Below are 27,998 nucleotides of genomic sequence, written 5' to 3'. Positions count from 1 at the left end.
CAGAGCGCCCAGGCTGCTCTGAAAAGAGCAAGACACTGGGCGCTGGTGGGTACCTGGGAAAAACCGTCCAGAAAGGCCTCTAGGCGGCCAGGTTCCGGAATACTAGGGATAGGAGAACTCCTCTCATGCTTGAAGGCCATTTGGACACCGTCCCCTCCTCGCCACCCCACGCCCGCCTTCCGGGGAGGGTCGCCACCCAGCAATGTTTCAGAGGACCTGCCAGCAGAGCCGCCAGCACATCCGGAGCGCTCCGGCTCACGCAGGTGGCGGCGTGGTGGCTGCAGCACGGGTGGTGGCCGTCACGTCCCTCGCCGTGCCGTGGCGCTCGGGAGCTGCGCTAATGCTAGCCATGGCGGAGGCGCGGCCCGGTGGCCCCTCGGGGCGGGACCGGGGCGGGGCGTCGGGCCGCGCGGCAGGTGTGGGCGAGCGGAGGTGGCACAGCCCGCTGCGTCTCCGACCTGCGCACAACGCGGGACGAAGCCGAGCGCGCGCGGGCCCCCGGGGAGGCCGCAGCAGGTAAGCGGGCGTGGGGATGGGCGCGCGGCGAGCACCCGCGGGACCAGGGACGAAGTGGCCCCGCAGGGCGCGTGGGGAGCGGAGCGCGATCCCGCACACCCGCCCGCGCTCGGCCACACGCCCGGGGCCGCGCGCGATCCTCGAGCGCGCAGGGGACCGGAGCGCGCGGTGGCCGCTAGCGCTCTCCGCTGGGGAGTCCCCGCGCGGCCCACGCACCACTCCAAACTCCGGGTGCTTGGAAACTTCCCGGGCTGCTCCGGGAGAGTGAACAGAAATCAGGCGCGCGCGAGGAAACCCAGACCAGGACGATTGGTTGACTTTCGGTGCGTGCGGTGGGGATGTTCGGAAGCCCCTGCCTCTTCGCTCGGCGACCCCACCTGGAAAGCCCCTTCTCTAGGGAGACAGCTGTTGCAGGGTTCCCTTGGTCAGGCAGTGGCAGCGCGGGAGGCAGCGGGTCAGGCACAAGTGGCCTCCTAAGAAGCTTCTCTGGGGATAGTTTTGTCCCTGCCCTGAAGGCAATTGGGCTAGGAATGAGGGCTCAGAACCTGCACCTAGTGTTGGAGCAAGTGTCTGGGGCTCTGGCCAGACACCCTCCTGCCTGGGGACATCTTTTGGAATCCGAATCCGGCCTTTCAGCTTCCGCACTGAAGCCTTAGCACCTTTGAAGTGGAATTAGGGAGGGGAAAAAAAAACCCAAGATTTTCGTGCGGAGTTTATTACCTGTGGATTAAAATGCTTGGTGGGCAGAAGTTTCGACAAGGCCCAATTTTGTAATTTGTTTTGAGAAAGTTTTGGTTGACTTGATTTTTGCTTTAAGTGATTGAAAAGTGACGCTCAACTTTAGGTGTAGTGAGTTTGTGTTTGGTTGGAGTGGATGCTAACTTTTAAAGTTGTTTTCCACTGTTAATTCTGGGTATTTTTCAGTGTCTCCAGAGGTAATTCCTTGGACAAGGCCTTTATCTTAATTTTATCATCAAAAAGGGTCAAAATGATAGTGTTTAGTCGTTCCCCGCCAAAGAAGTAATATAGTTAGTCTCTTTTTTCCTTTGTACCTTGTACAGAGTCTCTTGAAAATTAGGTTGGGCCCCAAATAGGCATTTTTGGTTTGTGTTTAATAGATTTTTTTGGAGGCGTGGGCCTTATGGGAATTTTTTCTTTACATCATATTAGGTCTTTATTATATATGTAGCTATTGGTTTCATGGTAGATGTGAGAGAAAACAAGAAACTTGAAAAGTATCTAGTAGACTCTGGGTGAAGTTTTACAAGTTCTGAAGAGTACGTAGTAGCAACAAAATACTTGACTGACAGCGTGGAGCTGGGTTGTTAAATAGGTTAATTATAAGAATAGGTTATTATAAGAAGAAAGCTATGAAATGTTTACTATTTGCACATCTTTATAAAAAGTGGAAGTGGAAAAAAAAAAGGAAAGAAAAAAAACCACTTTTCCTGTGGATCAATTTTCCTTCCGTTTGAAATCAGCTTTCTTCATTTGCCCTAGAATTGAAGCTACAGTTAAAGACAATTGTTAAGTATTTAGGGTAATTACAGAACATTAATGGATTTACTCTAGTAATACTTTTCTTCAGTGATAGGTTTTCGTGGGATGTGTTTTGCTGGAGATATTGACATCTTGAGATTAGACACCATTTAAATATTACACGCTTGTCAGAATTTCTCTTCATGACTTGTGTCTAAGTATTTTTAGCATCTGAACATTGTGGGGGCTCTGAACTATAAAAAGACTAAAATGTAGTCTCTGAGTATTAATATTTTGGAATAAAGTATAGTATTAAAAGATAATGTAGAATTTGAAGACACTTTAGGATAGATAATTCTCTAATCATAAATAAGAAAGGACTAAAAATAAATCTTTAACATCTTCTTGGTGTATTTAATGACTTTCCTTAAAAGTAACCCACAAAAGTTTCAAAAGTTTTAATGAGAGAGAAATTTTGTTACAACATAGTTCTGTAATGCAGAGAAAAAAAAGCCTTTTGTTGAATCTCAAGTAGATTCAACTTCATAAGAAATGGTGAAATCTGATCTTTGAATTGTGAGCTACATTTTCACTGGGGGCTTTTAAACAATGGCACTGTGTAGAAAGATCAGTTATTTAAATTGTACATGTAAGCGCCCCAACATGCTTTCATTCCGTGCTTTTCTCTGAGGGAGACCCTAGGAAGTTATGAAAAAAAAAAATCAGGAGGAGGTTTGAGATGCAAGGGGGAAAGTCTAGGCATGGCTATGGGGAAAATGTGTTGGTTTCAGCAGTAAGGAGGTTAAAAGGTGGAGTTTCAGGTCAAGATTTACTTATAGATTCTCTAGCATTTTCTATTTTATTGTATAATCAACACTTTAGCCAATATACAGTTCTTGCATGCATGACATCAGATCCTGGGGGAGGGGGAGGACGGACTCATCCGAAATCCTTGAAACCTTGATGACGGTTCATCAAATGTGCTCTGTTCTGTGTTTTCTGTACTGTTCCTAGCGACTGAGCACTTGGGGCCAACTTACACATTACACAGAATTAACCAAGTGATTTCCATTTGGAGAGAGGTACTCTTCTGAGACACCATTATTTCAGTATCACAAATAGCACCACTCTTTTGAACAAACAGTACCTCTGGTAATTTAAAAATATGCTTCTAGCAGGGGAAATACAGTTTATATTGACTGTCAATGCTCTTAGTAAGGGTATTTTTCACCCACTTTACGTTTCTGTATTTGCGCTGCATCTGACAGATCAGTCTAGTGCTGGAGACCCTGGGGGAAATTAATAAAACAAGCAATGCATGTTGACACTCTTTCTTCCGTCAGCCCGTGTCTGCATGAATTCAGAACCACAAGTCTTAGAGTTTAACCCCATGGCTCTACTGATTCGGAGAGCAGACGGTGGAGGCAGGAGTCAGTGCCGCCATTTGTACAGCGGACTTCATGATCTATAGCAAATCAAGCCCATGGAGTCTCTTAGCCCTGTCCAACTCAGCTTCACTTCCTTGCCGGGGGCGTAACAACTGTAGTTTAAAGACTTAGACCCAAATGGGAAAATGAGTGCCATTTGTGTATAGGCAGTAGCCTTATTCAAAGTGCTTTCAAACTAATTGGGGAAAAAAATCAAGACATAGTATGATTTAATTATAAGTCCTCCAGGGTGGGTAGTGTGTAGGAGTCTGTGGCTCAAGAATACATTTAGTTTTTTCACTTATTTTGAATTGTTTATAGTTGGCATTGTAGTTCCTGTGTGTGTGTGTGTGTGTGTGTGTGTGTGTGTGTGTGTGTGTGTGAGAGAGAGAGAGAGAGAGAGAGAGAGAGAGAGAGAGGGGGGGGGGGGAGGGAGAGGGAGAGATTTGCTTCATATTATACAATTTGGAAGATGGGGAATTATAATAAAGTAGTAAATTTTAGTTTTCAATTTGGTATAATTTTTCTACTGTTGAGGTAATTCTATGATGGATTCTCTTCATTATGTTTTAAGTTGATGTTCTTTTGAAGTAATTCTGATTCTGAACCAGGTTGGCAGCAAAGGGGGGGGGGGGGAAATCCCCACTGTCTAAATGCAAACTAACCTAATAATTGATATCTTTAATCATCTCTGTCAATTTCATATAGATGTTGGCCCTGTTAATAAATTGAATGTGTATTGAGTAACTTAGAGAGTTCAGCCCTAAAAGTCATGTTCCAGAACTTGTGGGCTGAGTGACTTTTTTTTCTAATTTAAATGGGAGAGGCAATATTTAGTTAAGACCAATATTGTTATAAATCTGTATTGAAAACTGTTTAGAATCTAGGGTTTTAGTGCAGGCAAGGGACTGATAGCCCAAAAGTCGAACTAATGAGATCTCCTACCTAACAAAATCTGGGATTGTTAAATTATAGTGCACACTCCCTTTCATAAAGTCACTATTGAATCACCTGTGGATTTTGTTAACTTTTTCCTGACTTAAGCCTGGCCATTTAGTGATTATCTCAACTCCATTAACTTAATTTTTTTGTGAGTCTTAAATAAGAACAGTGAACTTGCTTTGCACCACAAAGCCCAGGTTCCAATCCCCAGAACTGAAATAAAACAAAACCAGATTAAAAGTAAGACCCAGCAGCAGTGGGTGGATGGAAGTCTCGGCTCTTCCATTCTACACTGTGAGGGGAGCCTTTTAAACTAGGATTCCTGCAGCCTGAGACCAGAACTTTCACATTCCTGCTGGTCATTCTATTGCCTGGTGTTTCCGGTCCTGTCCTGTGCTGTAACTCAAAATGGTGTTCCTTCTTTATGGATAGAGTGTGGAACTTAACTTAAAAAAGAAAAAGAAGTAAACCCCAGTTTTCAACCTGATCAGGAATTGTGAAACAACACTCTGTACCTAGCTCCCAGTGACAGATTAAAGCATTAGCTCTGTTGGTATTTTTTGTCTTTGGAGTTGGTTGGGATTAGGGTAATGTTTTAGGCACAACATGTGTATGTGAAAAAAGTTTGGATTGTATTCCAAAGTTAAATTATACCTAGATTGGTGTATGATGACTAGCTTCTAATTGCTTCTAATAATTAAGTAGTTAAAATTTTATAACATTTTAACTTCTGGAGACAAATTTCTAGTTTTATATAAAAGGAAAATTTTACTTAAGTCCTCTTGATCTTATTAAATATTAAGTCAAATTAGCCCAAAAATGTTTCCTTTCAGCAATTTATCATTTCCAGCCGGCAGTAACTGAAAATATTTTGATGAAAAAGAGAAATACATGAAGATAAAATGAGAAAAATGTAAAATAAAGACTAATTGGATTAATTTTTAAAGAACTAAATCTTTCATGTGACTTTTCCTGTTTGTGGGTTTTCAAGTTCTGGAGAAACAACCATACATCTGAAGTAATGACAAAGGATGGATTTGAAAGATCCACTTTCCTTTAAAAATGAATGTATTTGATAATTGTTCAAAGCTGATGTCCAGAATTTACTGTTTCATTTAAACACTTGATCAAAACAATAAATAAAAATGGAAAATCAAGTCTCAGTGAAGAAACAAATTCGTTTAAAGCCAGTCTTTGTTTTGAAGAATCCACTTTACTAAGCACAAGTGTTAGTAGATTTTTTTGCAAAATTTTCTAAATTAGAAGTGATAAGAAAACTGTGTATTTAGAAAGAACTGTTAAGACGACAGGCTTTAGCACTAATTAGCTAAACTAAAAATAATTCATGCTGGAAATATGAAAATATAAATGCAGTCTGTCATTATTATTCACTTGTAATTCAGAACCCATCTCCAAATATTAACTAACGCTCACACAGAATTGCCTTCTTGACTGGCCAGGGAATCAACTTCATCCAAAACTTTCTGTCGGCATCAAATAAAATATGTGTCTCACCTGCCTTAGATACCAGAGCAGTGCAGACTGCAGTGGTTATCTGCATCTGGGGGTGGTTTTCTGTGCACTGTGCTTCGTCCGTGCTGTGGGAGACCATCTATCTCCACAGCACCCGTGATTTAGCTGCCATGACTGTTTCTGTTTTACCGACTAGAAAACTGGCCCGGCAAGATTAAAGATGCCAGAATTCTCCTAAACGGCACAGCCTCATCTTTTTAACCTGTGTGTTTCCTAACTCATCTCTGTTTTAGATTTGCTGTATATCATTATTTTTAAGCAGATTATTTGTGAAGCTTTTTTAAAAATGGTTTGAGAATCATTATATCACAGTGTGTGTATTCTTTTCTTCCTTGACTATAAGAATTGGTTCAAGCTCATGTCCACGTCTATCAAGATGCAGGAGATAGACATAGATAATTGCTTTTATGAGCAACATATGTGTGATGTGTGTGTGTGTGTGTGTGTGTGAGAGAGAGAGAGAGAGAGAGAGAGAGAGAGAGAGAGAGAGAGAGAGAGAGAGAGAGAGAGAGAGAGAGAGAGTTAGGGAACCAGGGAACCAACTCTACTGTTTTAGATAGATTGTAAATTTTCTCCGGAGATTATCCCATGAAAAACATATGGAAAAATTTCCCCCTGAACCTTGACAAATGACTAAAAGGACAACTTCCTTTGACTTAGAAAGTTCTAATGTGTATGTGGGTTATAGTGTAATGGCAGGTCTGGTGAGATGCCTCAATATATAAAGGTGCCTGCTACTGCCAAACCTGGTGTTCTCAGTGCTAGCCCAGAACTCACATGTGGGAGGGAGAGAACTGACTCCCACAAACTGTCCTCCGACTGTCACACATGAGTCATGGCATATGTGTGTCAATACACACACACACACACACACACACACACACACACACACACACACACACACACAAGTTTCAGGTCCTGCAATAGTTGGATTTAAGGTTCTTATCTTTTCTTCGCATTGGTATCTAACTGAGACAGAACAATGGTTATACTAGTTAGTTTGTATTTGGTGGTGGTTTAAAGATCTTGTACAAGTGCAAAGACCCCTTTCAAGGCTAGCGTTTTGTTGTGTCTGAAACTCAGTGTGGGGGACATAGTAAAACAACAGAAACTTCTGACTAAAGGATAGACAGAGCTTCAGGATAAATAAAACAGTGATTACAGTGCAGAAGAGAACTTTAATATATACGAATATTGGTAATATTTGTGTGGAGGGGGAGATTAAAATAAATTCGAGGTCAAAACAAAAGTTAAAGGAAAGATTAGAGAATTTAAATTAAAAATAAAAATGTAGACTATAAGTCTCATAATGTATAAGTGACCTTTAGACAGCAAAAATACTTAGAGCTTTAGAGTTTTTAACTGAGTACCTCTTTGATACTCACTGAGTGGTAATGGATATATTCCAGGAAAGCAATGCCTCATCATCCCAAGGACAACCAAACCAAACACAGAAGACTGTGTTGGGTCTATTGCGGTTTGCAAATGGGAAGCCATTATTTCTTTCTGTGTTTGCCTATGGAAATTAGGGGCTACACAGTAGTTTGTAGCTCTGAAAGAAAACACTTGAATAGACAATATTATTATCAGAAATGGAGTTCCCAGAATACATGGCTTTCTACAAAGTGACACTAGATTATGCACAGTATGAGAATGAACAAGGAAGTCAGCAAGTTCTGTTCATTAGCTACCAGGACTACTCTGTCAGAGCAGCATCGACTTAAGAAGGTTGCTGGGGATGGAATAGCCTTAGCATATACCTAATGTTGCTCCACACGACCCCTCAGAGATTCCAAGCAGAAGGTAGGGACTGTACATATAGACATCAGACTGACCCTTGGATTCCAGTCCCAGATCAGCACTTAGCTCTCATGTGTGTTAACGTGGGCAAGACTTAAAACTCCCCGCCTCACCTTCCTTATTTGTGAAATCAGATTAATGTTTTCCTCACAGAGAATATCAAAAGAGCTTTTTATATGCAAAAACCATATACATGCAGAGTTTGGTTCTAATGAAAAGAAATTAGACAAGACAATGAATCTGTGTTTTTGTTCTTTTCATTGTTCAAAGTTCTTGAGTCTTCATGAAATCACCTGGATGCAGTGTTCCCTCCCTGGAGTCCATAGATTATGGGGGATTCTGTGGGTAGAATTCAAGGTGGTATGAAGTTGGTAAAACTATAAAAATTGTGTTGACTTTTACTAATCTCTAATTGAAATTTAGCATTTTATCAGTACTTTAGTCAGTTTTACCATAACTCTAACTTTATCATGGGTGGATTGGGATACTTTAATAGCACATTATAGTTGTTCCTGATATTTGAAATGATTTATGAATGGCATATCTTTGACATTATGGTAATCATGAAAACTACTATTAGACCTGTTTTTAATCTATTAATAAAGAATCACATATAGAGACTTGGGAGATAGCTCAGTAGATAGAAAGTGCTTGCTTTTTAAGCATGACGACCTGAGTTCAAACCCCAGGACCTACATTTAAAAAAAAAAAAAGCCAGCCATGGTAGTACATGCTTGTAATCTTAGCACTTGGGAGGCAGAGACAAGATGATCATGAGTTCAAGGCCCACATGGGCTACATAGTGAGACCTTGTCTCAAAATAAAATTTAAAAAAAAAAAAAACTCTTCGTGTTATACTGTGATGAAAACAGTGCCTTGTGTGATGCAAAGCACAGTGTTCCATTCTGTAGTCCAGGAAAGTGCCATTTCTGTCTGTCCTGGAAGATGCAAGTCAAACGGTGCCACCCTACTTCCAGGGGTGATGATCATAGTGAATGGTAAGTGATACATACAGCTTGTGTTAATACCTTCTGGAAACCTAGACAATGCCAGAGCAAAGGCCATCAGAGAGATTATCTGGAAACACATGAAAAAAAGGCAGATGTTTGTATTTTACTTTTAAATTTCATGTATTTGCCATAATGCATTTCAGCCATAAAAATGACTGTGACTGAGACTGCTCTGCCCACTGGGATCTTTGCTCAGCCCTCCTCAAAGCACTTACTAGATGCCCAATGTGTGTGTGTGTGTGTGTGTGTGTGTGTGTGTGTGTGTGTGTGCCCGCCCTCAGCTGTCTTGGTTCCTTCAGTCCTTACTCTTGTGCCATACTCTCTGCCAACTTTACTTGGCACCCAACAAGAGATATTTGAGAAGGTTATGCCAGAGTATCTTTTGAGTCTTCTCTTCTACTTCTCCTTTGTGCTTTAAAGAATTGAGATTTGGCTGGGCGGTGGTGGCACACGCCTTTAATCCCAGCACTCGGGAGGCAGAGGCAGGTGGATCTCTGTGAGTTCGAGCCAGCCTGATCTCCAAAGCGAGTTCCAGGAAAGGCGCAAAGCTACACAGACAAACCCTGTCTCGAAAAACCAAAAAAAAAAAGAAAAAAAAGAAAAAAAAAAAAGAAAGAAAGAAAAAAAATCAAAGAATTGAGATTCACTTACAAAAGCACAGCACATAAACGAGTATTGAAGTTCTACATGGTCTTCATCTCAATTTCCAGTGTTGGTTACTTGAGGTTCCTCAATAATAGACATTTAGAGGAATGGTCATCCTGGGAATTTGACATTGTTCTTCATTTCATCTGATCACGGTGTCATTGACATCGAGAAAGCATGTGTTTAAGGTTTTAGTAACATGCAACAACCATGTGCACCAAAGGAGATATGAATATGAATATGCACGCTTGATACGAAAGCAGGAGGACATGGTTCAAATCCTTGGCACCCTCTTAAGAAGCCTAGCATGGCTGTGCATACCTGTAACCCCAGGATTCTGGCCAGCCAGGCTAGTCTAAAGGCTGGTTATATGTTTAATGGGAGACCCTGTCTTTAAAAAAATATTATTAGAACAATAGGAAGATACCTAACATACTCCTTTGCCCTGCGCATATGTGGTCACGGACCACATGCACCTGCACACACATGTTCATCAGAGAGAGAGAGAGAGAGAGAGAGAGAGAGAGAGAGAGAGAGAGAGAGAGAGAGAGAGAGAGAAATTTTCAAATCTGGAGGGGCCCAGATTCTCTTTGGGTTAATGATTATCGAGGTGAAGGAAGGTAAGGTATTTTCCAAGGCTCCTGAAAGGGTAAATGGTAGACTCAAGAGTCTATAACTTTGTAATTTTACTTTTTTTTTTAACATATCAACTTTTCTTTAGAGTGTTTTCTACAAAGTTTTACATAAGACTCACTGGTCATGTCCCTTGTAAAAACTGGATGCAATGTATTTCACTTATTAAAGATTTTAAATAAAACTCAGCATTTAGAAGCACTTGGTGCCTTTGCAGGGACCTCAGTTCCCAGGACCCACATAGATGCTCACAACCATCTTTTTTACCTCCAGTAAAAAGAAAGGGGGGGATCTGATACTGTCTTCTGGCCTTTGTGGGCACTGGGCACTCATGGGATGTGCAGGCAAACACTAATAACCATAAAATAAAAATAAATATTTTGATAATTTCCATGTTATATTTGTTTGATTATTTTTCTTTTTTGGCCCACCAGTTTCAAAATTCATTTGGCCACAGAGTGCCCCTCTCCAGTCTACCTAATAAGTAGGTCATGCCAGAGAATACATCTCTGAAATGTTCGGCACTTATGTGATGAAGACGCAGATGAAACAGCTTTCATTTATTAGTTACAACACCAAAGGATATTCTAAACACTTCACATAAAACAGATCAGGGCTCACAACCACCCATCCGTCCAAGCAGGCACTTTGTTCGCAGGTGGGAGAACTCCACAGTGTAGGCTCTCCACCTTGGTACTCCTCACGCTTGGGTCCTGGAATTTGTTGTAAGAAGGAGATGACCTCCATGCCTTGTATGGTGTCTAGCACCATTCCTGTTCTTCACTCAGCTATGTCAACCAAAAATACTTGAATTGCTCCTGGTTGAGAATTACTGTTGTCAACTTGTAACAGAAATATACTCTCTTGAAAGACCTTCTTAGTGACATTTACGATGACTCATGGTCATGACTGGGCAAGTTACACACTGCAGACCCTGTATCTACACCAGGCAGAAGGCACTTGTGTGGTGGATATGAGTTAAACCTGACCCATACTACTCAATTCTGCAGCATTTCCTCATATTGCTTCTAAGGAGAGCCAAAGGCTACAATTCTTTATTCTGCTTTTAACTTCTTTTAATTGCCCTATGTACACACCCCCAGTTCACATAGTGTTTCTTTTTTATACTTCCCCTTGGACTTGGCCCATCATACACACACAAACACACAGGCAATCCTAATTTTCTCTGTGTAATAGAGAACTTAATATATCTGAATTGCTTCACATTAAGAATTTATGTCTCAGCCAAGATTAGCAGCTGCCAAGAAAAACATACCCCGCAATGAATAGCTCACAAAGATTTGGTGAAGAAAAAGGAAAGTTATATGATGAAGTTTATTACTAAGATATTGAGTTTTGTTTGTTCAGTGTGATAACCTGTTAAATTCACACAAGTGAAACGAGTTTGAGGCTTTGGGTCATTGTTTCTTTGTAATCTTATATTCTGTGTTCAGGAGCAGCTGGAGAGAGAGAGAGAGAGAGAGAGAGAGAGAGAGAGAGAGAGAGAGAGAGAGAGAGAGAGAGAGACAGAGAGAGAGAGAGAGAGAGAGAAGGCAGGGGTGGTGGTGGCGGGGGCAGGGATTGAGATTGATTGATTTAAATTCTAGCCTTGCCAAACACGCTAACCATATGATTGGTGTCTTTTTTTCCCCCAGGGGTTTGTTTCCCCACCAGTAAAATGAGGTAATGACGTGAAACTGATCACATGATTGAAGAGTTGAAATGAGAGAATGTGCATCAGTATCCAGCTCAGGTCCTAGCCTGTAAGTTTCCCCTTTTCCTTCTTGGACCAGCTTATCTAATGACTTTATCTTCATGATCTTTAGATCTAGACCCGCTGTTTTGGAGAGAAATAGATACTGTCAAGTAGCTTTGTGCAGATAACTATTAGAAGGCATGGCCTGGAGAGCAGGGGGAATATATAGTGCTCAAGATCACTTTACATTTAAAGTCTGTAGGGTCACATGGGGACAGAGAGGGGCCACAGAGGGTCTGTGGGGCCAAAACTCGCCCTCTGGTTCCACTTTTAGCAGACGCTTGAAAGCCTGCTATGTGCTGGACTCTGCAAACCCTGGAGATGTAGAGAGGGCAAACAACAGAAGTTAGCTATTCTGTCCTTGTTCCCTGGCTCCTTAGTAATTAGTGGCCATGTGATGTCTTTGTACCAGCTCTGTCCAAGTGATACTTGCTGCTGGGAATGCTCGTTTGGCTGAACTCAGAAAGAATTTTGGGATGCAGTAATGGTATCTGCTGTGGGAAAGAGATAAAGGCAGTGACGGCACAGGATTTGATAGTCCTCTGCTACAGTCTTTCAGCATGAGGGTCTGACCCATTAGGATATCATGGAATCAGCTTTATGGGTGACACTAGGTGTTATTCAAGAATTGAAAGGGAGAGACAGAGAAACGTTAAAGTGAATTGTTCATAGTGACCTATTGCTTTGTGAAACATTGTTTGAGTCGTGAACACGTTGGGTACCAGGTCACAATGTAGAATACCTCTCTTACAATGACTCCCATGAAAAATGTAACCACTCCCCCCTCTTTGTCTTTTGGAATTGCATACACATTTAATAGTTTAAGTCTTATTAATAGAAAGGTTGAACAAATGTTTATCCTGGCAGTCATCCTTCAGCACTTCAAGTCTGCTTTTGTGAACACATTTGTGTAGAGAATGTGTAATTCAGTAAGTTCTTTGAGGAGACAAATAGTCACGTGTTTAGACACCTAGGCACCAGAGTGATACGCTCTGACTTACGGCCACGGGGCCTGGTTGTCCTATCACACACAGCAGGAGTTTATAGAAACCGCATCGGAGTTGAGCAGAGAAGGTGGGAGCGGGGCCGTGTGTCACGTGCTGGGAACGCGTTTTCTGGGAGGGATGAGGACCCGCAAATGCCATCCTACCGTTTGGCCTAGTTGTTGGTTCTGTTTATTCCAGAAGTGTAGAGAAGAGCGAAGCCCTACAAGGGGCATAAGAAAGGTGCTCGTGGAAAGGGAAAGTGTCTGGAAACCTTGAAGATTGCAGGCAGAGAATAGGATGCTTAGACACTAGATAAGAAAGGCCAGCCTGTAACAGAACTGGGTTTAAAACTGGTTCCACTTTCCCAGGCTCTGTGGCCCTTGGCAGAACACTGTACTCTTAGATCCTTAATTGTCTCACATGTGAAATGTACGTGGCAATACACATCACAGGGTGATTACCTAGATAACTAAGATAAACAGAAAGTTTTTTTATGTGTAATGTAGCCATTGCATCATGAATGGCCAGATGCTTAATTGTCCCTGAACACTAACCTAGTTAGAGAAAGCCGGTGTCTTAGTTACTTTTTTGTAGTTGTGATAAAACCCCATGTCCAAGGCAGCTTATGAAAGTAAAGCATTTAATTGGGATTTCTGTTTCAGAGGGGTGGAGTCCACAATGGTGGAGTGAAGGCGTGGGGATAGGGACAGCTGAGGGCTACATCTTCATCCACAAGCAGGAAGCAAAGAGGATACTGGGAATAGTGTCACTGCATCTTTTGAAACCTCAAAGCCTGCCCCACTGACACACCTCGTCCATTAAGGCCACGCCTCCTAATCCCTCCCAAACAGTTTCACAAACTGGGGACTGAATATTCAAATATGTAAGCTTTTGGAGGACATTCTCATTCAGACCACCACAGTCAGATTTGCATGTTTCAAAAACAGTTTCCATATACACATCCTTGGAAACAAATGGACAAGATGAAACTTTAAAAAGTAAACCTTAGTTGCAAAGTCATTTCGTTTGCTGCACCCTGACCGTGTCCTTGTGGCTCTTGGTTTGGGGCACAAAGAGGAGTTCACCGAGGGTACCCTCCCAGGTCTGCTGACCACTCACTCCATTTGTACCACAGCCCCGCTACTGTGATGTATACCATGCGTACACGTTTAGTGGAGATCTGGCCTTTCTTGTACACGAGGGGTGTTGGTGGTGACGAGTTTTTACTTCTCTGAGTTTGGTGAAGCAGTTTTCCTATCCAGTCTGGTCACATAACTGGGTACCACCCCAAAATAGATGTTCTTCCCCTGCATCCTCAGTCTCCATCTCCCAAAATCAGTGGCTGCAAACTCTCGTGGTTCCCTAGAACTGCTTAGAGCAGGACTCCACTTTCAGGAAATAATCCACAAATGAGGTATAGCAAGCCATTGGCCTGTGAACAAAAGCCGGTGTTTCCTTTGTCCAAGGAGGTCCCTGTTCCATCATGCAGTTTGTTAAGTCTCGGAGAAGTTCACCTCGGAGAAGGGGTCCCTTAAAAAAAATTGTTCATTTGTCTTAAAGGGAAGGTCAAACCAGAGCTGACCACACTTGTCCCACTCCAGTATTGTCAGTTGCTAACCCTGTGTCACACCTCTATCTACTAGTGGCTTTGGTGTGTGTTTTCCGTTCTGCTCTTTGGAGAACGGCATCAACATGTCCAGCAATCCATAGCGGCACTATACTTCTTTACATGAAACTTTTCTGCTTGCTCAGTTAAGAGTCTAACATACAGAGTACTTAAGGAAGACCTTGGAATTGCAGTTTTCATATTGCTCCTCAGTCACCAAGAGAATGCTATTGAAGAAAAAGAAAGGCATTGGCGGCCCAGTCACACAGCAACAGCTGTTTTGATGCTTTTCCCTGACCTTGGAATTCTTTAATCTATTAATTTCCAATTTGGAATGCTTAATTTAAATAATTAAAGTTTAAGAGTGAATACTTTGCCCTTCATGAGCTACTGACTTTTAGAAGCTGATATTTAATATATATATGAAATTTTATGTATTTATTGGCAAAATGTTGTAATTCTGAGCCCTTAACAAATACATTTTTTTCTTTGATGTTTTATTGTCCTAGCCAACTCTGGCTACTTTTGTGCTGTTACTATTTTCTCTAATGTTATGTGTATTTTGAAGTTCACTGAGTTTCTGAACAGTTATTGTAATTTTAGGGACTACCACCAAATACAAAGAAAATAGGTAAATAACATAAAAAGTCAAAATTATTTTTAAAAGATCCAAATAAAATTATGAAATGTCTTAAAGCTATTGGCCACTCTTTAAGATTAAAGAAAAGAATTTTCTTTAATTTTTTTTATAATTTCATGCATGAGTACTGTATTTGCATCATTTCCACCCCTTTCTCTCCCCAGCTCTTCCTGTGTCCTTCCCCACACTCCCTCTCAAATCCATGACTTCTTCTTATTTTTGCATATGTATACATACATGACCTGCTGAGTCCATTCAGAGCTGCTCATATGTACAAAAGCCTAGGCCGACCACTTGGGACTGGATGGCCTATCATGGAGCTTCTCCCTGGAGAAGACCAATTCTCCATCTCCCTGCGGCCACCAATAGTTCTCCATCTAGGGGTGGGGCCCTGTGAAATCCCGCCACCACTGGCATGTTGACTATTGTCATTATGCAGGTCTTGTTGAGATGTCCTGGGTGTAGCATCCCTGTCCCGTCTAGAAGACACTGCCTAGAAACAGGCATCCTAGTCCTCTGGTTCTTCCGATCTCAAAACATCATCAAAGCTAGGAAACTTAGAAGAATTGAGTGTCTGCTTTGATAATAGGCTTTTTTTTTAATACTAAGCTGAAAGACTGTCATGGATATAGTTAACTGAGCATCATTTCTCACAAAAGCCAAGACTCCAAGTGATTTTCTAGAGTAGGCTTAATTTACTTTTATTTTTATTACTCATGAGTCCTTTTCACCTGAGAAATTTATACATATGTGAAATAGGTATTCAAATAACATTAGCTGACAATAAATTACAGAGAAACTTGTTTTAAAACCATGAAATTTTGCCATTTAGTCCATACACAGTAAATTTTCATACTAATGAGATGGGGGTGTTTATTTACCTTTACGTACACAAATCTTGGCTGGATATTTGATACAGCAAAAAAAGAGCATACTAAGCACTTTTCAGAGTTGATCCATATTTTAATTTTATAATCTTTAGTGGATATCCCTGTTCACGTACATACAGAGTTCACATAAAGCAGAAGTTTGTTTAGAGCCATTTCAGAAATATTTGGAAACAGTGTCATAATTTAGAAATACTTATAGTGACTTGATACATTAAATAAGTGTACGAATAAATAAACAAAACAAACTAACTCTGTGGAAGGTCACTCAGCTCAAAGGCTTATACATAAACAGAAGTCCTGGAGAGTGGGTGGCTATTTCCCCTCAGCACAATTTTAATTTTCCTGCAAGGAAATTACTATAGTTTACTTATATGTAGTTTTCACTGTTGGATCCTTTGGCAATTTTTCTTTTGAAATACCATCTTTTAAAAGTCTTTAAAGCTGGGCAGTGGTGGTGCACACCTTTAATGCCAGCATTCAGAAGGCAGAGGCAGGCAGATCTCTGTGAGTTCAAGGCCAGCTTGGGCTACAGAGTGAGTTCCAGGAAAGGCACAAAACTACACAGAGAAACCCTGTCTCAGAAAAAAAAAGTCTTTAAAAATTCAGGTGTGGTGAGCCGGGCGGTGGTGGCGCACGCCTTTAATCCCAGCACTCGGGAGGCAGAGCCAGGCGAATCTCTGTGAGTTCGAGGCCAGCCTGGGCTACCAAGTGAGCTCCAGGAAAGGCGCAAAGCTATGCAGAGAAACCCTGTCTCGAAAAACCAAAAAAAAAAAAAAAAAAAAAAATTCAGGTGTGGTGGCTCATTCCTATAATTTTAGTGCTTGCTGAGACAGGAGGATTATTGTAAGTTCAAAGCCAGCCTGACTATAGAGTAAGTTCAAGACAAGCCTGTAGAGTAAGACCTATGTCAAAAATGTTTAAATTGACTTATATCACTATCAGCTTCCACCACCGGTATGAATCATGGTTCTTGATAATCCGACCTGGACGGTAAATGGAGCTTGTAATTTGGGGAGCACAGAGAGCGCTGACCGGGAAAAGGGGGCAGGGGTAGGGTATGCAGTCCACCTTCTTTGCTTACAGTTTGGGAAGTGTGGTTGGGATAACAGGACCTTGAGGTTCAGAAGTGAGAGTTCAAGCCACACCTGGTCAGTTTCCATTTCATTGCTTTGTGATGCCATACCCTCTCCACGCTCAGAACAGTGTGTTTATGTGCTTAGGACTTCACAGTCATGTAGGCTGGCTGGGGGGGGGGGGTGGTGGTGGTGGTGGTGGTGGTAATACAGTGTCTCAAGTACATTTGGCTTGACCTTACATTTACTCAAAAGAAATTACAGATTTCGTTATTTTATATGTATGGTGCCCTGTGATTTTGAGGTGATTGAACCATGGATGTGAGAACAAAAGTGTAGTCATGAAAGAGTGTAGAATGGCAGCTCCTGTGATTTTATTTTTACCTTAGAAAGTAGATCTGGGGATATTACTTAGTGGTCGAGAGTCTACCCAGCATGCATAAAGCCTTGGCTTCAATGCCCAGCAAAGAGAAAAAAAAAGCATAATTATTATAGACACTTACATTTTATCTTCAAAGTGCTTGCTGAATATTAATTAACTTTTTGAAACTTTAAAGGAACTCCAGCCAGCTCAGGCTTTTTGTAGTGAATATCTCACTGAAGGCAGGTGGTGCAAAATTGAGCTATAATTGAGCTAAAATAGAACTATTAAAATATCCTTATTAATAAGATGCCTGGGCTTCAAAGAGGAACAATCTAAGTGAGGTAAAGTAATGTGCTTCTAAGAAAATAGTTTGGCTCATGCTGAAGAAAACTGACTATGTTGACTTGGCCAGATAAAATCCTTTAGTGGTAAGTAAAATAGACAGGGTTTAATGTGATTCCTGCATTATTGAGACTGTGCGGTGATCCTTGACCTGATATGTGCAATAAGTACTTTTAGATTTGGGACTATTACTTTTTCCACACTTAACTTGGAAAACAGCTAAAAGTAATGAGTAAGCTCAGAGTTAATCCACCCCAATAATTGGCCTAAAATAGTTAGCACTGAAACATGTTTTCAAAACAAAAATATAAGGATATATTAAAAGTTTAGAATAGATTTTAATATTTAGAATAATTTCCATGGACTTCGGAAACTTGGTTTCATTGACAGGTTTACTTTTCAGGAGGTTCTCCTAAGGAGGCACATTGTTTCCTGATTGCTCCTCTCTCTGCTAACTCTTACAACCCCCTCCCACACCATGGACTGATACCAAAAGTGAGTTAATATTCAACACTGTGGCAGTGTGGAAATAGATAAATACCAGTTACATAAGTAACTCTTCTCAATTCCTTCTGTGTGGCCAGGAAACTGCTAGAATATAATAAAAGAAAAGACACTGCAGATCTGTGTTGAAATAATCTGTAGTAGACAAAGGACGTGACTATCCACAGGAGTGTGATTCCAGGAGTGCTGAGGTGGCTTCCTTCCTGTGGCATCCTTGGGTTTCCCATTTGTAGTCTGTTAGCAAACGTTAGTTCATGCCTTGTCACAAGTCTCATACTCTGAAAGGCCCTTTTGAGAAGCCGAGAGACTTGTGGTTGAGAGCCACAGCCAGCACCCATTGGACCCCCTAGGGAAAAAGCCTAGGGACTAGACACCCCAGCTTCCTCCCTCTGGTCTTTTACCAAGGATTCCCCTGGCTGGTCCCAAGAGGTAGTCAGAGAATTGTCTCTATAGTTTTTTTTTTTTTAGGCTAGCATCCATGGTAGAGCATTAATTTGGAGGGGTAAGCCTAGAAGAACGTTGGCACACATTTAGCTTTTTTATTCCACAATGAAAGTTCGTATCTAGAAACGTATTTTGGAGATGCAAATGTAGGCTGTAATTGGGAAATGAGCTGATTATATTTACTTGACAGGTAACCTGAAATGACTGGAAACGAATGTAGCCTGGTGCAGTAGTGGAAGCAGAAACCACAAGGGCCTGAAGTACCCAAAAGATGCAGAGAGGGAGAAAACCACTGCGGATGTGGGGGCACCTTGAATAAACACCTCCTGGCCGCAGAGGTCAGCAGTGACAGGAGTGGGTGTATAACCACAGAGAGCAAGCATCACCCTGATTATCTTTAGTTCTTTCTCCATAGGACCTGTGAGCCAACACCTATATTCATACATGTGCCAAAACCACCTCAATAGAGACCTTGAAGAATGCCTCCCCTATATAACTCAGCTAGATAGCCACCGAATCCTTTCATGAATGAAGTTTCATGAAGAAGCCCAACATAAAACACAAAAATAAAGCTTCTGTGTTTGAGGTAGTGCCCCTCATTTCCTGATGTGTACCTTGGGCACTTAGATGATGTGATGAGGTCATGCCAGGTTGTACAGTCTCGTGATTATAGACTCTTGTCTTCCATGTCTGCAGATGGAGCCTTCTCCTGGTAGTTCCCAGACTATGGAGGCTTCTCATGTTTTCTCTACTCTATACTTACTTTATTAGCTAGTTAATAATGAATTGGTGATGATGGAACCATCCAGCTATCTGAGATCCTACTACCTGTGATAATCTACCACAAATACACATGTGATCTCCAAACTTTTGTAAATATATTGGTGCTTTCTGCAGAGTCTGAATCATTCACTGTGCTGTATGTGCACAGAATACAGCAGTGTTTAAACACCTGGAGATTCTAGTGAATAGCAAGGGCTGAGAATTTCTGATCTGGTGGGGGTCTAGTCCAACCCCAGGCAGTGACAGATAGTCTCAGCCCTACCAGATTGTAAAATCTGGGGGAAATAAAAGCACACTCTATCTTGAAGAAAGACTCTGGTTTTGTGATTTGGAAATTGGGTTAGCTGCTTATGATTATGTTGTTCTTAAGATACTTTGTAAATTAGAAATAAATTGAGTAATAAAACTCTAGTGAGACACAAATACTTGTGTGCATACATGATTGGATGTACAGAGTTAGGTTTCCCATGATTCACCCATGGACATCTTACTGTACATGTTAAATGATTACGCTGTGTTCTGGAGGCACAAAAATAAATATTTGTAATATTTATGTTTATTGGGAAGTATGTGTATTTTAACCATGGGTAATCATATTTTTAATGTTTCCAACGTGGCTCAGCTGAATTATTCTAAATTAGGCAGTAAATTTTAATAGTATTTCTAGGTATAATTTCAAGAGAATGGTATTTCTAAAAGTACCCATTTCTCTCATATAATAAGTGTCCCTAAGTTTATTATATAAAGATACTTTTATAGCCTGTCTAAATAAGTAGTAAGCCATACATCTTTTGGTTGCACTTTCTTTTTTCCAGACCCGAATTGAAATTACCCAACGAATACATCCTTCATCCTTCTTGCCAAAATTCCCAGTTGCAGCTCCAGAAGAGAAAATGAGTGTAAATTAATTAAAAATGTTCTTCCCGTGCTTCCGTTGTAAAGAAGTCAATATGTTTATGAAATCTATTAGTGGCCATTGTCAGGAAATGAAACTGCTTTGTTTCCATGCTGCCCTTCCAGAGCAAACATTTACTAGACTGACATCATAATCAAGATGGAATACTTTAGAAAGAAACAGTCCTTCTCAATACCAGCAACAAACAAACAAAACTAAACTAAAACTAAAAAAAAACCCAAAGACAAAGAAATACAAAAACAAAAACTAAGAATATAAGAATGGCTTTTCATGCTGATTAAAAAGAAAATAAACAAATTTGTAGTAATATACCTGATACTGCAAATAACACATGTCGAAGGCAGAGGCTTCCTTGCCATCTGCAGGGACAAGCACTTCTTCCTGGGGTTAGTACATTGCTAGATGCTGGTAGAGAGATGTGTGTTGGAGGGTACTGATGGCATTCCAGTATTGCCATCATGGCCCACATGGCCGTTCATCCCTTCGGCTCCCTGGTAGATCCTCTTACTGGCACACATCTTCTCTGAAATTGAGCTCTTGACCTTGGTTGTCCGGGTTTTCTTTGGGTTTCCTTGTTTCTTCATTATTTGTGTTGGGTATTTACTGGGGAAATGATTTATGTATTCTAAGTATTTCCAGAGTACTTGAGTGATTTGGTGGGAGTATATAAATACACACATAGACTCAGATTCCAGCTTCTTCTCCCATGTGCATTAGTATTTATCTTTCCTTGGTGGGAATCAATGTTTTCAAAGTTTAGCTCAGTGTGAGACCCTGGAGATACATCTCATGAAGGAGACATAAGGAAAGGACAGAGGGGAAGTAGCATGCCCTTGTTGTTCATCTGCTTTTTAGACAGGGTCTTGCTCTGAGTGTGCACCAGTGTGGGCTTGAACTCAAAGCAGTCCTCCTGCTTCAGTCTCCTGAGAGCGTAAACCACGTGCAACTGTGTACAGTTTTATGAAGAGAATAAAATATTGCTTAACCTTGTCAGGGCTTTAGGAGGCTTGGAAATAATTGAATAATGGTGCAAAGCCTGCATAGTGTGGACACTAAGGGCAGCAGCTGTTGTGGCTAAAAGCACTTCTGTTCTCTCCTGCAGAGTGCTGATTGGTCCATGACTTACCATAGGTCACCTGAGCTTGTTCCCTTTGATTTTCCTTCCAGAAGCCCCCTTCCTTCTTGGAACCCCATCTAGAATCAGCTCATCTGGGCACTTTGGAAGTCTTAGGATCTGAAGACTGCCCTGTCATCGTTAGTGACTGGCAGTGCTAGATTTTAGTAGACCACAAGCTTCCATGAACAAAATGGCAGTTGGGCTCAAGTTGCCGATATGCCTTCATCAGTGGCACCAAAAATGCCGTGCAGGGTGGAACAGCTGAAAACATCCAAGGTATAATGTCATACTCCTTGGTCTTTTCAGAAGGAACTTATCATGGTCATCATGGCATTAGCCTGTTTGGTCTGCCATTTAGGAAAATGGCATAGACTGCTTACTTTCTCTCTGCCCCGAAGTCTAGAATTCCGACATCAAGGCTTTAGCTGACCTGGGTACTGATGGCTCTCCAGCTTGCAAATGGCCATTTCCTGCTGTCTTCACAGACTTTTCCTTACTTCCACTCTGTGGGGGAAAAAAGAGCACAAATACTTCTTACCAGGTCACAAATCTTGTTGAATCACGATCTTAATTTCTTTAAATTTAGTTATCTTAGGAGCCCCATCTTTTAAAGTGCTGCCACACTAGAGTTAGGAAGGATTTCAATTTTTGGGGTAATGGAGGACACGAATATTCAGTCCACAATCATCACTTTAATTTGTTAACATTTATCTATTCAAAAAAGTAGAAAATGATAAAGGTCTGTATGTTAGGCTGTAGTAAAGAACTTTCATGTGCCAGATGTTGTTGAAAACTTGTGTATACATCATCATGTTTAGTTATTATGATACAGTCTCATCTGAGTCTCCATGACCCTAGAAGGTAGATATCATTTGTCTCTGGTAAGCAGCGACACAAGGCTTAGATCAATTAGGTAATTTACTAATTATGAAATCGCCGGTACACTTACAGGCTGGGAGGAGATTGTAGTCTTGTCCTGTGAGCTGTATCACACCCTGAGTATGATACTTGTGCATAACTGTTCAGTGTCACAGGTCAACCAAAAACAAGTCCTCCAGCTCACTCCAGGCCAGGATGACTGCTGCAGAGTCACAGGGCAGGGTCTGGGATCCATCATAATGCTGTCTTTGCTCTTACTCGCTGTGAAAATTGTTGCCAGCACTATCCAGCCTGTGCTGTGTCGAAGGTTCACCTTGACGCAGCTCCCACTTGGGAACTCATTGCGACCAGACACCCAAGCAGTGCTTCACATATAGCAGATGTCCAGCAAGTGTTCAACTGATGGAATTGCTGACCTCCTTGAGGTCACTAGACCCTGTCAGCATCATCCTAATTCCTGCGAACAGGGGCTAATACTACCATTGCCCTTTTCCTGAGGAGTATGTAAGGGAAACATTCATGCTGTTCACTCTAAAAAGCTAATTGCATGCCGGGCGGTGGTGGCGCACGCCTTTAATCCCAGCACTCGGGAGGCAGAGCCAGGCGGATCTCTGTGAGTTCGAGGCCAGCCTGGGCTACCAAGTGAGCTCCAGGAAAGGCGCAAAGCTACGCAGAGAAACCCTGTCTCGAAAAACCAAAAAAAAAAAAAAAAAAAAAAAGCTAATTGCATTTCCTCCCCTATTTCCCACTGGGTTTATATGAATGTAGGCAAATAAAAAATTGTTTAGTTTGAACCTTCTTGACTAGAGATCCTCCTATTAAAATGTCTTCCACGTTTTCTATCGGTCAAAAACTAATTCTGTATAGAATTTGCTTAAAAATTAAGATTGTGAAGGCTTAAGTTTATCATTTATGCTTTGTCCTGAATTCTAGATGTATTTTCTTGTAATTCTAGATGTATTTCCTCTTTCTCACCTCTGTAAAGAACTTATACAAAAAAGGAAAAGAAGTGAAGGATGAGTAGAAGGTGTAACATTGGTAAATGGGACTCCCTGAGAGGCAACAAGCCTGATAGTATCACAGGTGCGTACTGGGAGAAGAGCAGATATTGGATGGGCTAAGGGAAGAGCCTACGGTCATTCTGCAGACAAGACGGGGGCTCCATAGGACAGGCAGAGGATCAAACTTGTTCGGGGTAGTTCCTCTGCATATTAGCACTTGTAGTAGCTTTACAAATATTCAGTTGAATCTCATAACTATTCCTAAATTAAACAATTCTGTCTTTAGTAGTTTTCTTCCATAGAAAGAGTTCCATAAAAAAGTTAAAATTGTATATGCCATAGATGTGTCTGTGTGCATGTACAACAATGGCACACAGTCAGTCCTCCTACTGAAAAGGCACTCTGAGAGACCTAAGTGATAGTACTTCATTTTCTTTTCTATAAATTGTCTCTTTTTTTAAACTCTTGTAAAAGATCTCACATTTCAAGTTTTTTTCCTCACTAATCCTATGGCTGAGTGCTCTAGTACAGCAACTTGAAACTTTTTGTTGTTTTTATGAGTTTATTTTTATCTGCTGTGTGCTGGTACAAATGAGTGCTGTGTGCATGGGGGGGTGGGCAGCATACAAGCGCACACTCTCAGGAGTTGATACCCCCTGACACCTTGTGTTTTTTTCCTCTCATTGGGACATTTTTATATGTAAATGAGCAGTGACTACACAATGTATGACATTAATATGTGGGTTCTCTGGTAGATTTTGAGCTCTTCCAGTGACCTTATTATCATTGCCCATATCTGAGAAACAGTATTTTTTCGATGTAACCCATATGTGTGTGTGTGTGTGTGTGTGTGTGCGCGCGCGCGCGTGCGTACATGTGCATATATAATATGTATATTAAATGTGTACATTTCTATTTTGCTCCTTTTTGCAGCCCACCAGATGCAAAGCAGACACACATCTGGCTTCTATCAGTTAGGGAGTAGCTTTAAGCACATCCTGTTAAATTGTCTGTTCCCAAAAGCTATCCCAACAAATTTAGTAAATGTTACTTCCCCCCACAGTTATGTTCTTGATTGGACCACAAAGTTTTCCATAATGCTGTACTTAAAAAATAGTACATTGTACTCCTTATTTATAATCATCAGTAACTCCCGTGCCAGCATTCTTTAGGAAAAATATTTTAAATATGACACATGAAGTAAATTGTATTCCAGTCTGGAAAGAGACATGGAGTGTCACAATGCCAGTTTTGTGGTACTGTGGTTGAGCTGACTCCTTTCTTATCTCTGCAGAGGAGATAGAGCCTGTGTAGGCTCTCTCCTGGCTCCCAGGTGTCTAGGACATGCTAGAATTGCTCCTAGAATGGTTTCAAATCAGTTGCCTACAAAGGAAATCAGATTGCTAGTTTCAAAGTTAAAATTATTTGAATTTTATTTTGACATTTATACTAAAAAAGTTTGAGACATAAAAGAAAAAATTCCTCTAGGATAAGAAGATTATAAACATTTCACGCATCTTCTTCAGGGCATTTCACTGCCAGCATTTTTCATAATTCAACTGTAACTGTTAAGGGCTTATAATCAGGTATTCATAATCCACTTTTTGTTTTGTTTTCTAGTCGTAACATAATTATGGTTAAACTTGAAGTTTATGTCATAAGGGGTATATATTACCAGTAGACACTTGGAATCCTTGGTTCTCTGGGCATCAGAGAAATATTCAAACAAACAAAACCAGTGTATAACAATGGTAACAGCTTCCTTACATAGGGGTAGCGTGATAGTTGCAATGAATTACTAACTTGATAGACTATGCAGTCACCTGGGTGAGGTCTCTGGGGAGGCCTGGGGGATTATCTTGTTTCTGTTGATTGATGTGGGAAGGCCCATCTTAAGCATGGGGAGGAGAATTCCCTGCACATATAAGAGGAGGAGAGCTGAGGAACAGTATACATTCTCTGAAGTCTTCTGATTATGGACAGAACATAAGCAGCTGCCTCAGGCCCCTGCCACCCTGACCTTCCTGCCATGGGGAACTGCTCTTTGAACTGTGAGCTAAAGTAAACACTACTCTCTTGAGTTCTGGGAGTTTAATCACAGCAACAGAAAAGACACTAAGATAGGGTTCAAACTGTCTTCTTCCGGGTGTTTGAACTAGAAATTGAAGCATAAAGTAAGCCACTACTCCTTTTAAAATATGGCGGGAAATAGGAAGTGGAAGGGGGGTATGAATTACTGTATTACTCTGTCTTTCCAGAACCTAAGTGAGCCTCATCATTAGCCTGTAAGGTCTCAGATAATTATTGTTTCTGGTAAATCAAATAATCACCAGCATTCATGTTTCTTTGTAAAAATGAGTCTGAAATTTTCATGTTATAAAATGAATCTGAAAAGGTCACAGCCAGCGAGTGTTTTTAAATGTGCCCTCTTAAAATGATGTAACCTGTGTTTGTCTCTCAGTTGCAAGCATGAGGGATTAGGAAAATTAAAAAAAAAAATGAAATTGTTTTGTTTTGTTTTGGGTTTTTGTTTTTTTTTTTTTGAGAAACTTTACTTCACGAAATTTTCATATTATGGCTATTTTGTTATCTGATCTGTATTTCTTTGGCATTCATATTCCAACCATGTGCTGTATTGGACAAATCAAGATCTAGTAAATATCTATACAGTAATTAGTATCATCTCTTAAATATTCTTACATTAATTAGTATCTTTTTCACTAGGTACCTGGCTCCGGGGCAAGACTGCCAGGGGACTTGTGAAATAGAGTCTTCATAAGCTCCTATCTGACCAGGAGAAGCACATGCCATGCACTTCCCATGTGTCACTGGATGACTGTGTAATGCTGCCAACTTTGGTTTCTAGAAAACATAGTTGATGTTAGCTATATCCAAGTGAGTACGGTGTTTCATCTCTGTAGACTGTAGATATATCTCACACTTATGTATTGCTTAACAGAAATCCATTAAAACAAAAAACAAAAGTAATTTGTAATTCTAATTATTTTAAAATAATAAATCATTATTTAAAAATAATCACTTCTGTACCCTTCAAGAAAAATGTTATAAGCATACTCTCCAATATATGTATACATTTTACACAGAAATTACCATACCATAATATCATTATTCTGCCTTAATCATTTATAAGGACTAGAAAACACTATTTTATAAAGTTATCATAATTCATTTAGGTGGTGTCTGTTATATTAGTGGACACTGACAATCTTTCTAGTCTTTCACCATTAAGACCAATATTGTAGTGAACATCTCTGAACACAGAACTTTTTCCACTGTGTTTGTGAAAAATGTTTCACCCTGAGAATTGTTGGCTCAAAAAGCTTTATATTTAAGAGCTCATGAAGCAATGAAGTAACCACACACTGTGAGGTGACAGCCAAATATTGTGAAGGTGCATCCAAGTGGCTGACCTTAACCAAGAGAATATTGCACTCCAGGAAATACTGTACCGAGGTCACTATGTACTATGGGCTGTGAATATGGCTGTAATCATCACTGTCAGCATTTATGACTTAATGTTCCTTCAGAATTGCCTTGTCATCTCACAAGCAGCAAATATTCTGGGATTCATTTTTATTCAAGGAACATTTAAAAGAGGAATGAACCATGACCTCCCTCTGCGTAACTGTCTTCAAAGTTGGACAGTCTAAGGAAGACTGTGTTGTTACTTTCGACTCACCAGTGTGTTTTCCCTCCCTCAGGTGGAAGGAGAGATGGTGGAAAAGTAGAACGACCCAGAGACGTGGTACTGCTCCTCTAACTTGGAACCGGAGAGGAGGCAAGATGCTGGCATAGCTGTTGAACTGAGAACCTGCTATGCCAACATATTGCCATCTTTCCCGTCTAACTGCAGCTTGGCCGCCTCCGTGACGTTCCAACATATCTTGCTACAACCAATACATGACATGTAGGGGTTTTGTCACTTGGTCTGGCTTATCCCAACTTCTCTCCAATCATGTACTGAATCACTCACTTTTCTAGCCACACTGGCTTTTGGGGCTGTTATTGGACATATCAGGGATGTTCCTGCCTCTTCATTCATCTGCCTCTGCCTCATCATTTGAGTCTCAGTGAAGACATCACGTTCTTGGGGAACTCTTTCATAGGGGCCTTGCCTATAAAAGCTTCCATGTGCCCAGCCACTGCTTATCTCATGATCCTGCTTTGTCTTTTCAAAAACATTGGTCACTACCTGAACATGTTTGCTTGCTTAGTTGCTACCTTATTTCCTGTACCAGATTGTGAGTCTTTGAAGGAATACCGATCTTGACTTATTTATTCACTGTATACCTAGACCCTGACACTTGTAAGTCCTCAATTCATGTTTTTGAAACTCTACCCTGAACTTATTGTGCAATAGAGGTGTCAAATAATTAGATTTTATTGTGTCATGAATGGTTCTGATGAAACACTGGTTTATAAGTAACAAAAAACTAAATAAGTAGTATTGATTTCTGGGCCCACAAACCCATCTTAAAGGAGCCACAATATGTTATCTTCGAGGATACCAACTCAGAAGACAACATATTGTATTGAAAAGACATCATATTTGAAATAAAAGTTATTCTCCAGTCTCACCATGGCTGTCACGTCTGTATTCTTAGTTAAACTATAATTTTTTCTGTTGCAAGATAATACTGACTCCACAGGATCCTTGAGGTAACGTTAGTGAGATTAGTCTTAATCATGTG

The 27,998-nt window shown here is 40.8% G+C and overlaps 1 long non-coding RNA gene across 2 annotated transcripts; it reads left to right on the top strand.

Moving 5' to 3' along the window:
• The first annotated feature begins 432 nt into the window (after positions 1-432).
• LOC121827285 (uncharacterized) lies at positions 433-27,884 on the top strand. 2 transcript variants are annotated; one of them, XR_006069485.2, is made up of 5 exons: positions 433-516; positions 11,641-11,748; positions 23,241-23,368; positions 26,011-26,181; positions 27,009-27,884. It is a non-coding gene; the product is annotated as an uncharacterized LOC121827285 (long non-coding RNA). The 2 variants fall into 2 exon arrangements; XR_013049185.1 differs by lacking the exon at positions 23,241-23,368.
• The last annotated feature ends 114 nt before the right edge of the window (positions 27,885-27,998 follow it).

The sequence above is a fragment of the Peromyscus maniculatus genome, chromosome 2, assembly GCF_049852395.1.
Source record: "Peromyscus maniculatus bairdii isolate BWxNUB_F1_BW_parent chromosome 2, HU_Pman_BW_mat_3.1, whole genome shotgun sequence".
Taxonomy (NCBI): Eukaryota; Metazoa; Chordata; class Mammalia; order Rodentia; family Cricetidae; genus Peromyscus; species Peromyscus maniculatus.
The sequence above is the reverse complement of the archived record's forward strand: the minus strand, read 5'-3'. Positions and strand labels throughout refer to the sequence as shown.